Source organism: Sinocyclocheilus rhinocerous, unplaced genomic scaffold (genome assembly GCF_001515625.1).
Source record: "Sinocyclocheilus rhinocerous isolate Xijiao unplaced genomic scaffold, SAMN03320098_v1.1 scaffold3807, whole genome shotgun sequence".
NCBI lineage: Eukaryota > Metazoa > Chordata > Actinopteri > Cypriniformes > Cyprinidae > Sinocyclocheilus > Sinocyclocheilus rhinocerous.
Window position 1 is genome coordinate 758218 of NW_015660506.1, and position 12399 is coordinate 770616.

The window sequence follows — 12399 nt, forward strand, 5'->3', positions numbered from 1 at the left end:
GCCACCACCTCAGTACGGCGCATTAAATATATGCATCTATATGAGCAATGTAACGCACACTGACCCACATCTGAGACATTATTTATGCATATCCCATTCAGTTTCTTTGTTGAGCTGAAAGAGATGTTCACATGCACCATCAGTATGTGTGTTAGTGTGTTAGCTGCCCTCTCCCTGTATTTGTGTCAGTGTGTTTTGTGAGCCCTTTTCTCATGATACAATTGATTGTCTCTCATCCGTTTACCAATATTGTGTCCCATAATGGTGCCAAATATAGGATATGGAACCCTAGAGCTAAACTAATACATTTTTTATGACATCCTACACAGATTTTCACTTCGGTTAGGCCTACTTTTTAGGGATGCCACTAAATAGCATTGTGTGTCAGTACATTCTTAGTGAATTCATTATGGTGTTTTTTAATAATCACAATAAAAGGATAATAAATAATTTTTTGTAGCTTTCACCTACTGTATTACCAGTGTATTATTTTTTATTTTTTGCTTCGTTTCGACTCATAATGTGTCTGAATTTTGCAGTAACCCCTTTTTTTAGCCTGACATACTAACAGTTGGTTTGACAGTTTTGTGAATGCTGTTTCAGCTTTCTCATCTTTCAGCTATTTGTGCATCAGCTGCTGATTCATATGCAGAACCAAATATAGTCCCATTGCTGCCGAAACAAAGAATCTCATAATGGAGAGGCAAACCTTGTCTGAAAGAGAATTGTGTTTATTGATTAAATTTTTTTTTTGGTCTTGTGTGAAAGGCGGTCTGTGCTTCAGTGATCACTGTGTGGAGCTGGGTGTATGAATTATTGAGGCTTGGTAGAACCCTCATAAATTAGGAATGGCGAGTCTTTGGGCAGGGTGACGGCCGCTGCTCTGTGCTGCTCTGCATCTTGAGTGTCATGGCCACTAGCTTGAGACTTTCTCTCTAAGCCCTGAGGCCCATCAATCTCTTGAATGATTCTCCTCTCCCAGACACAGCAACAAATGCTGTGTATTAAAAATCTGGGTCCATTTTGTGCATTTGTCAGTTTAAAAATGCTTAATACACTGGGCACTAAATTGACGTTTCTTCAACTGAAGGCACTTTTGTGTTGGGTTGATTTGTATTAAAACTATTTGGCCACATTAAAACTTTGATCCTTGAGGTCATGGAAGAGTTTTTTTTATATACTGTAAATATACTACTACCTTTCATTCTTGTCAAAAGTGACAGTAAAGGCATTTATAATGTTACAATTTCTAATTTCTATTTCTAATAAATTCTGTTTCAAATAAAATGTTCAAATCCTTTGTCTTGCTACGGCTAATCTCAGTGTTTTATATACAGTAGTGTATATTTTAGATTTTTTTATTGTTTTACTCTTGTCCCAGACCCAGACTTCCATCTTAAAATATGAATAATAACTTTGCTTAGTATATAATATATAATATTACTTTTGAACAGAATAGTTTTATTTTGCATCATTTAAAAATATCTTTTAAAATTTTGACCAATAGAAAAATGTGAAAATATTATTAGGGCATTTAGGTAGGTTATTCCAAAAATGTTATGAATATAATCTCCTTTATCGTTACTTACATTGTTGATTATTATTAAACAGAAAACAGAATTTGAAAGGTGGTAGAAATAATGCTGTAGTGAAATACTCATGATACTTAAGAAAAAGTTCACCGTTGGACATTGTTAGTAGAAAAAAAAAAACTAAATTAGTCAGAGTGTGAAAAGCGTGTTTTAAGATTTGTTTTAAGAAACTCAAATATGAATACTGAAATTCATGGTTGTTACATGGTAGTTTTAAGAATACCTATTACCATAGTAATTTTTGGGATGTGTTTGTAAATTAAGCTGTCTGACCATTTTGTTGTGTTTCAATGTTAATCAGATGATATTTTTCTCTCATCATATTGTTTCTATTTGCACTGTGTGCTGCTGCTCATAAATAGACTATATAAATGCAGCCCTCTGGAGAAACATTCAAGCTAAATGGATGAAGCTTTTACTGGCTGTATAGTGTACTGTATTAAACCAACCTCAACTGAACCACAGGGATCCCACCACAACTGTGGTTTGCTATTAAAGTGCTTCTGAACAGATACATATCATGATTAATAACTTATAAAGATAAATTACACAATAAAAAAGCTGTTAGAGTTTCTGATAAAAGTGTCACTTTGGCTAATGTAAGGCTAGAAGCCTTGAAACAAAAGCTAATAGTAAATTTGAGTCTCTCCAGGGAGCTCGCTATCAAATGCTGATAATGCATTGGCCGTCAACCTCCTGCGCTTGATCCCAATAGATCACTGAAGTACAGCATAGGTAAAGAGGAAATCCCTTCCTTTGACCCGCTCTATTCCTGAGCCCCAGAGATCCAGTGTGCAGGGCTATGGCAGACTGACAGGGCTTGACAGGCTCAGCTGATGTCTGTTTAGCGCCCTGATCGCTGGAGGAGCTGAGAAGCATGTGTGGTAACAGAGGATTAGCTCTCTCCGTATGGCCCGGCCACGACAACCCCACGCAACATACTGTAATTACAGAGCACAGCCAATATGCTTTGAAAGCCCTCTCATGGGAATTTTGAGGAATGCAGTAAAATCCTGCTGCGTTCCAGTAGAGATAATGGCCCTTGCTTTGGAATTGAGAGTTATAATAATAAATAAATATAAAAACCTAGTTTATGTGTTTAGATTTTTATTTAATTTTAGATATGAATTTATTTTAAAATAAATATAAAACTAAAAACCAGAAATACTAGATGTATTTTTTATTCATTGATATTTAATTGTTTTGATTATTTAATTGATAACACATATAATAGTAATACATATATTTATTTATGTATTAAAATAAATATAAAAAACCCACATCAATTTATTTATTTAGATTTTATTTTATTTATATTAAAATAAATAAATCTATAGATAAACTTGTTGACCTCACTAATTCACTAGTTGGTTGTTGGACATTCCTGCAGAGTATCGAGTCGTTTAGTTAAATGATTCTACACTCCTTAAGGTCAAAAATCTTTTTTTCCCCATAACATCACCATTTGGATTAAACTGATAAAATTTCATTGTAATAAACTCAAGATTGAAGACAATGACTCAGACGATGATGTTAGAGCTAGTTAAAGATGTCTTTTTAGCTCAGGTAGCTTCATGAGTGGATGTTTTATGTCAGTTTATTCTCGTCTGTGAAGATTTGCTTTGGTTCACATAGGGTTACATAAATGCAAAAACAAGGAAAACCCCCTTGAGAGGGTAGGTGGGGGGGGAGAGTGTGTATATCAGGGAGGTCCTTTTTAGTGAGGTCTGTGCTTGAATGGTTCCCATGCCAACAGTGAGTGGAGCGGTGTTTGGAGCATGCTCAGTGCAGAGCTGGCGGTGTAACAATAGCTGAGAGAGCTAAAGCAGCTCACATGCTGCTATCACATCAGAGTGGAATAGACCGCTGCGTGCGCACTGCTGATTCTGCTGACATGCTCTGCCTTCTCGTCCCCTGCCTGATGTTTCTACATGAGAAAGAGGTATGTAAATCTAGATGGAGATTGGGAGGAGGGGGGACTTGACTTGTAATATAATAATTTTGCCACTGGTTTATGCTTTAAAAAGCTCTTATTTTGTGCTTGTTGAATGGGATGATTTGTAGAGAAAAGAATGAACATATGTTTTGTGCTGATGATATGCCAGGATGTAATTTAGATCAGTGGATGCACTATAGATTACATCTTTTTTTCTCATTTTTATTTAAAAAAAAAAATGCAGTTTACTTATTGTGTGTGAAATTTCACATGGTTTTTGAGTGAAATTCCACCTGAGGAGATTTCCAGTTTGGAATATGCAGAGCAGACTTGCTGAGCAGTACAAGGGAACACTGTGAATATCATTTGCATACTTCTGCTCATGACATTGGACAGATCTGAAGCGGAGGATAGACCTCTGGAGGAAGGGAGAGAGAGAAAAAGAGGAGAGCTGAATACGTTTATACTCCCTGCGCTGTTACACGATCCTTCTGTTGTGTGGGGTTGTCATGCCTCACTGACCCCTTGACGTGTTGTCGTGACGAAGGGAGTAAGGGGTCAAGCTGTTTCGTTGTGACAACACCGGCATTCTAGTTTTTAGCCTGACCTGGTCCACTGCCGTGCACCTCAACAATACACAAGGCACCAGATCGCTGGAGATGAAGCCATCTGCTCTAATGAATTGCTTCATTGATTTATTGTGTGTTGTTGTGTGGGCACAGAGCGCTACAGAGTTTGAGCCAGGTGTTCAAGACGATCACCTCAGTGTCTGGCACACATGGGGTAAAAATGGGCCAGTTCACTCCTCAGCAGAAATCCCTCAATATTTCATCTAGTTGGACAGTAGAGAGATAGAAAGAAAGAGGGTAGCGGACAGGAAATTGGAATATAAATTGATGTGACACCTGCAGGCTTGCATAGTATTCATCAGAGGATAACGACTTCTCCTAATTCCTAATCCCCCTTTCTCCCCCCTCTGTCCTATCCTGCTCTCACCTCATCACCCCCCGATGAAAGCCCATTACCGACCAAGTGGTTCTGATGGAGATTGGGGCACCTTCACGTAGAGATCCGCTGCTTTGATCCCTCCTTCATTCACAAAGAACAACAAAGGAGCTGATGTGTGTGTAGGAGGGCCCCTTAGGACAGGGTTGTGTGGGTCTTATGATGTTCTCCCAATGGATGGTTATTAGGGTTCATATGGAGCTGTTGAAATATGACAGCCACAGGCAGCTCCTGAGGGCATCCAGCAGTCCTGTTCTACTGAAAGAGAAGCGTGATGCTGTTCATCTCTATCATCTATTTAATGCCACAGCCCATGATGTAGTATAGATTGCTGTATTGACTGTAATGTATGGTTGTGCTGTTGAGATCAGAGGTTGCGTTACCAATAATAATCATGTCACTTTGTAAATTATTTGTCCTGTTCTATTTATAAATATTACAAAAGTTAATGCAGATCTATAGAACTAAAATCTTGGTTGACCTACATTTCCATTGAAAAGTTTAGTGTCAGTAAGATAAAAAAAAAAGTTTTATTCAGCATTAAATTGACCACAGTAGTGATATTAAAGCTGCAGACTGCAGTCCTTAAGTTTTGCCTCTTTATCGCCATCTCTGTTTGGAAACCTGCAATTGCAGCTGTGTGCGGAATTATCTTACTTGCGTGGGTTGTGCGGTGGCACGGCTCCAGCGCGGATTAATCTAATGTTTTGAGGAGTATGTGTGGTTGTCAGTCACCGCACTGGTGTGGATATTGTACTTTGCACTCACAGATTTTAGCCTACGTCTTGGAATATATAACTCAAATAAGCATTTTCACCGGATATTGTCATCTGAACAAGTAAGTAACAAGTCTGCCACGTTTGTTCTGACCAACTGAGGAAAAAAACATTACAATAAATCGCGCTACCAATGGTGATTTAATCTAAATGAGCTCATATCACATCAAACCGTGCAAATTATTATTATTGTTATACTTTATTCTCAAATGATTAATGTTAACAACATCAGCATTGGTGACTATGAGTAGGCCTATAGTGTGTATTAGCGTGTAGATTTCAATTTCTGCACAGTCTAATCTAATTGTCATACTCTTCGAATTTCATATTAAGAAATTCTTTTAACCCAAAAAGCAAATTATGCTCCCTTCTAACTGGTTGTCTTTAAAATACAAATATTGTGTAGGCTATCTGTAATCAGAAGCACATTTAAAACTGTAATATAATTAAATTTCATTCACATGTGTTTCATAACATAATCCTTTCTGGATTACAATCCGCCATCAAAATGATACATTTAATTATTCCAGCTGCTGTGAGAAAAGTTTATAAACGATCGGCCACCTGCAGTATCCTCACATGCTATAGCCTAGTAGCCGGACAACTTCTTTATGTTTACAGAAGTGACGTAATGACGCAGCTGCATGCTCGAATTTCCCGCGAAAACCTACCCGTACCACTCTAATTAGAAAACATTATTATAAGCTAACCATTGTGAATCTGGCTAAAGTAAGGCAATAGTTTTGAACACTGGCTGGTTATGTACTTGCTCAAATATTGATTTTGGATCATTTTTAACCAAAAAAAGTTACGGACTGCAGCTTTAATGTATTTTGAATTGCTATAAAAAGTTTCTATTAAAAAATGCTGTTCTTTTAAACTTTGTTAGAATTAGAACAAATGTATCATGGTTTCCACAAAATATTAAGCAGCACTAATGATTTGAATGAAATATTAGAACGATTTCTGAAAGTGTTCATGTGACACTGAAGATTAGAGTAATAAAAACATTTAAAAAAATCTTACAGACCCCAAACCTTTGAAAGGTAGTATATAAATGTAAATTTGGAGAAAGTAAGTTTTGATTATAACTTAGTCAGAAAAAAATTCAAATTAACTTTCTAAATTAGAAATAACTTTCTAAATTATTTTAGTATAAAATATTTTAATGCAATTCAAAGCTCTTTTAGTTACGAAAGAGGATTAGGGCCAAGTAATAATAAAAAAAGAAAAACCATCTTGAGATTAAAGTCATTATAATGCAAAATTAAACTCGAAAATAAAATATTGGGAATAAACTCATTCAATTTCGAGAATAAAGTCGTGTTTCGCGAAAAAACTCATTAAATTTCGAGGGGGAAGTCTAAATAAAATGTTGAGAATAAACTCATAAAATTTCGAGAATAAAGTCAGTGTTTCGAGAAAAAAATCTTAAATTTCGAGTAAAAAAGTTTAAATAAAATGCTGAGAATAAACACACTCGTGTCACGCTCATTTTATCTCATTGGACAGTGTTAATCAGCGTCTTCAGTGGCGTAGGTCGTAGAGAGCAATGCTCGTGGATAGCATACGATGATTCGCCTTTTGCCGATCTCGCTCTTCTTACTTTTTTCATCACATCACATTGGAAATGTGGAAATCAGTTGCCTAACGAGTGTTTAATAATGATGTTTTAATTGGGTAGGTTTAGGGAGGGCTTTGTTGTCCCAATAAGGCAGCCTCTATTTAAAGCATTTTATTAATAAAATCATATACACTTATTATTGCATCCTGTTAATTTACAACAATACTGAGGTGCATATAGTATCTGTCACTATTTCTAAGTATAAAATTTCTAAGCATCTAATTACTATTTACACTTATTGCAAACTTTTACATACCGTAAATAGAATTGCTATTTTCATTTAGTGTAAATAACACATCGCTAAAAATGCTGCAGTTGTCACTTAGTGTAAATAGAATATATCACTGTTTTCACTTAGTGTAAATAGCATCTATGGCTGTTTGCACATATAGTTCAAACAGCATCTATTGCTATTTTCACCGCTGCCCTAAACTTAAACCATACTTGGTACAGATGGTTACAGTTAGATATGTGGGGGCGTGTTCGAACGAGCCGTTTTAGGTAGGTGTGGCTAACTCTTAACTTTTATAAAGAATATCTCTTTGGATTTGAGACTTTAGTCTTTGCAACTTTACAGATCTTCTTTATGCACCAAGAGCTTGTAACACTCTAAAGAGAAAGGAAAAAATGAAATCGCACGAGTAAAAAAGTTTAAATAAAATGCTGAGAATAAACACACTCGTGTCACGCTCATTTTATCTCATTGGACAGTGTTAATCAGCGTCTTCAGTGGCGTAGGTCGTAGAGAGCAATGCTCGTGGATAGCATACGATGATTCGCCTTTTGCCGATCTCGCTCTTCTTACTTTTTTCATCACATCACATTGGAAATGTGGAAATCAGTTGCCTAACGAGTGTTTAATAATGATGTTTTAATTGGGTAGGTTTAGGGAGGGCTTTGTTGTCCCAATAAGGCAGCCTCTATTTAAAGCATTTTATTAATAAAATCATATACACTTATTATTGCATCCTGTTAATTTACAACAATACTGAGGTGCATATAGTATCTGTCACTATTTCTAAGTATAAAATTTCTAAGCATCTAATTACTATTTACACTTATTGCAAACTTTTACATACCGTAAATAGAATTGCTATTTTCATTTAGTGTAAATAACACATCGCTAAAAATGCTGCAGTTGTCACTTAGTGTAAATAGAATATATCACTGTTTTCACTTAGTGTAAATAGCATCTATGGCTGTTTGCACATATAGTTCAAACAGCATCTATTGCTATTTTCACCGCTGCCCTAAACTTAAACCATACTTGGTACAGATGGTTACAGTCGTTTCTTTCTATGGATGAAGATTAACGAGTTTAATCTCGCATTATAATGACTTTAATCTCAAAATGGTTTTATTTAATTTTTTTATTGCTTGGCTCTAATCCTCGTCTGTATTTAGTGCCGTGTTGCAGGTTCTTAGCTTTTTATTTGTATTATTCTCTCAGTGTAAAATGAATAGTGTACAATTTTCAGCGAATAACAACTTACATTTTGTTTTTTCCTAAAAGCTGTGGTCTGAACTAGTTGTGAAGTCCAGGATAGCTTAGTGCAGACAGCAGTGAGGGAGAAATGAGAGCTATCAGTGATTCCATGATATTATCATTTTCTGTTTTTCACAGGGACATCTGCTTCTTACAGCTATCCTGCCTTATTACAGGCACTGTTGCCTATCAGCGGAGCTCCTGGGATGTTCTCTGTCTCTCCACCTCTCTCTCGCTGTGTCTCTCTCATGTTTGTTCTCCTCCCTCTACCGCTCATCTCTCATCGCTCGTGTCTCCTGCTCTCCACACCTAACCCTTTTATCAGGCTTTCTACTCTCACCTATCAATCACTCTTTCCTGTCCTGTCCAGTCCTGTCGCATCCCTCTCTGTCCTTGGCACAGTTTTCTCTTGTTATCTTCACAGTATTTCACACTGGATCCATAGCACTCTCTCTTTCTCTCAGGAGGTTGATAAGTGTGAAGTCGGCAGGTTTGTAGGTTGTTTTTGTTATTGTTACTGTTGCCAGAGCTGCTGGTGTCATTATCTAATGAAAACACAAACAGAGTAGGAGTAAAGAGAGTACACTTATGAGTAATGAAGAGGAAGAGCCCTTGGCTGACTAGATGACAACCAATAGTCTATCTGCTTTTAAAAACTAAATATATATATATATATATATATACTCTCAATACCAATCAGAATAGTTGTCATATTAGTAATATTGAGGTTTGCTGTTAGAAGGTTGAGCTATAAATGTTCCACAGTTAATTATGAAGCTTTCATAGCCTCTGGAATATTGGGAATTACATATAAACTGTCCAGTGCTGCCTTTTAGCTTCATCATCATCTCCACAAGTTTACTAATCAAGAATGCATTAGAAAAAGCACTGGGGTGAAATAATGGTGCAGTGATGGCATCCGATGATTATACTGTGGTGCTTTGGTATGTGCTATGTGGGTAGTTGACATGAAATTATTTGGGACATTCTGAGGTGTGACAAGCTTTACTCAAACAAATACTGTATGAAATAGCATTATATATACTGTATATAAATTCATTTGTAATTTGTCATTCATATTAAATGGTATTTATAAGTTTCATTTGTTGTACAAAAATTAAAGGGTGACCAGTCACAGGACTAGTTACACTACCATTCAAAAGTATGGGGTCAGTAATATTTTTTAAATGAATAATTATAAATGAATACTTTTAATCGTCAAGGGTGCATTACAATATTCAAAAGTGAAAGACATTTATAATCTTGCAAAATGTAAAATGAGATGTATCCGTTTTCTTAAAAATATTAAGCAGCACAGCTGTTTTCAACATTGATGATAACAAATATGTAAAGTAATGTTTCTTGAGCATTAAATCATCATATTAGAGTCATTTCTGAAGGATCATGTTACACTGAAGTCTGGCGTAATGGCTGCCAAAAATTCAGCTTTGACACCACACAAATAAATTACATTTTAAAATGTATTTGAATAGAAACATTTATTTTAAATTGTAATATTTCATGATATTTATGTTTTTACTATCTTTTTGATTAAATAAATGCAGCATTGGTGAGAATAAGAGACTACTTCACTTTAAAAAAGTCTTACTGACTCTGAAACATTTGAACAGTAGTGAAATAGGTTCACTTATTAAACTGTATACATTTTAAAATAACCATATTCATGCATCATGGTATTTACATGATACTGTGTCCAAAAGTCATTGTAGTACTTTTGTTACTGAAATAAAAAGGTATTTACTTGTACCACAAGTTTTATTAAAGGGGTCATATGATGTTGATGATGATTTTGTGTATTTGGTGTAATGAAATGTGTTTATGCGGTTTAAGGTTAAAAAAACACATTATTTTCCACATACTGTACATTATTGTTTCTCCTCTATGCCCCACCTTTCTGAAACGTGTCGATTTTTACAAAGCTCATCAGTCTGAAAAGCGAGGTGTGCTGTGATTGGCCAGCTATCCAGTGCGTTATGATTGGCCGAATACATCAAGCGCGTGACGAAAATGTTACGCCCCGCGTGGTTGACTCTTAACTTTTATAAAGAATATCTCTTTGGATTTGAGACTTTAGTCTTTGCAACTTTACAGATCTTCTTTATGCACCAAGAGCTTGTAACACTCCAAAGAGAAAGGAAAAATTTAAATCGCATCATATGACCCCTTTAAGTATGTATAATCAAAAGAGTTTATGTATCACTCTGTGATATACTGTCAGCCTGCTTTTGAGAAGGAGATTGGCACGTTTCCAATGCTCATCCAGCTTGCATGATTTCTGACACAATGTTTCTGAGGGCAGTACTGACTTCTGTTGACAGTATGTCCGTAACTACCGGCTTTATCTTTCAGAGCAGCGGTATCATGTTCATGTGACTTATCTAATACAGGAAGAGGTGAAAAAAAATCCTTGTGAGGAGCTGCAGGGCATTGATTCATCAGTCTGAAAGGCAATTATTATCTTGCTTCATTTCCCTCTGCTTCTCAACGCAAAAATCAACTAACGACAGGGTTACATCACACAGAGCTTCAATGCATATACATTTCATTGAAAAGATTCTTATCCTCTTCCGTGTCTCACTATGCATTATGTAAGCAGTGGCCTTATCTTATTAGAATGAGGATATCTATATGAGAGACATGTAAATTTGCCAGCATTTGAAGCTTAGGAAGCAAACTTACTGATGAATTGGCACTTCAATCATACTCCAATTTACAGGATGAAATCATGCACTAATGATATTACATGTGGCAGCTTGGTCATTAATTAAACACATCCACCAACAAGATGACCGGCAGACATTGATCGCCATATTGATGTGTGCGTCTCATGGAAATGCAAGCTCTGTAAATTGCCTTTGTGTTGTTGCTGGCTAGAATGACATGATCTGTGCTAGTTATTTGAGACAGCATCTATACTTTGTCAGACATATAATGATTTATGAGAAAGATTGTGACATCTGTGTGCACCAATTAGTAATAGCAATAACTTCAGTACAGCTTTGTAATATGTACCGATTACTAGTGCGTCAAGCCTTCAATCACTATTATCATAGTCATCTATGAATAGAACTAATGTGTTTATGGAAAAACTTGTGCGCAAACAATGCTTCTCTCACCTAATCTACCTAATGCATTATTCATCAGCTCCGTTAACGCTACAGAAGCATAAAATATTCACTAAACAATCTTGAGCTACAGGAAAAGACACACCCTATAGTATATTTGTCAAGGGTTTTTTTTTATCTGCATGATGTACGGTATTCACCTTGCGTATATGTGATTACTATATGTAACAAACTATTTTTATTTAGCTTTATTTTTTTTTATACTTTATTTATTTAGATGTTGCAGATATGGTAGACAGTACATTTTGTTTGAATGCAGTGAACTCATTGCAGAGTTGAAGCATAATTAACTGAGGTAAGCTGGTACTTGAGTCTTCACCTCTCCTGAGCCTCACTCTAACATGTTTTGATGCCGTCTCCTCTTACTTTGAAGAGCCGTAACCCAGCTCTGTCTCGGATGCTCTTGTCAGAATGAGTGCGGTGCGCCGCTGACAGGTAATAGAGAAGCTCTTCAGTTCTGCATCTGATTATACAGCACTCGCTTCTACTGTAATACCTCAGCTCCATGACTACTTCACCTGCCTCAGAAACAGATGATGGAACAATGCTATGAAGCATTATTAAGGCTTTAGAGTTGCCAAAAAAGTGTTTGGACACTTACAGTTTTTCTGAATTGCTAAAACACTAAACCCCAATCTCTGAACCAAATTCTCACTAGTTTAAAGGGGTCATATGATGTTGCTAAAAATAACATTATTTTGTGTATTTGGTGTAATGCAATGTGTTTATGCGGTTTAAGGTAAAAAAAACACATTATTTTCCACATAATGTGCATTATTGTTTCTCCTCTATGCCCCGCCTTTCTGAAACGCTTCGATTTTTACAAAGCTCATC

At 36.1% G+C, this 12399-nt stretch overlaps 1 protein-coding gene across 1 annotated transcript in view; it reads left to right on the forward strand.

Moving 5' to 3' along the window:
• Nucleotides 1–3445: 3445 nt before the first annotated feature.
• Nucleotides 3446–12399, forward strand: part of LOC107725250 (uncharacterized) — a 31732-nt gene continuing 22778 nt past the window's right edge. The window contains exon 1 of the mRNA XM_016534445.1: nucleotides 3446–3534. The gene's annotated coding sequence lies outside the window, so the exon portion shown is untranslated. The remainder of the gene's footprint in view (nucleotides 3535–12399) is intronic.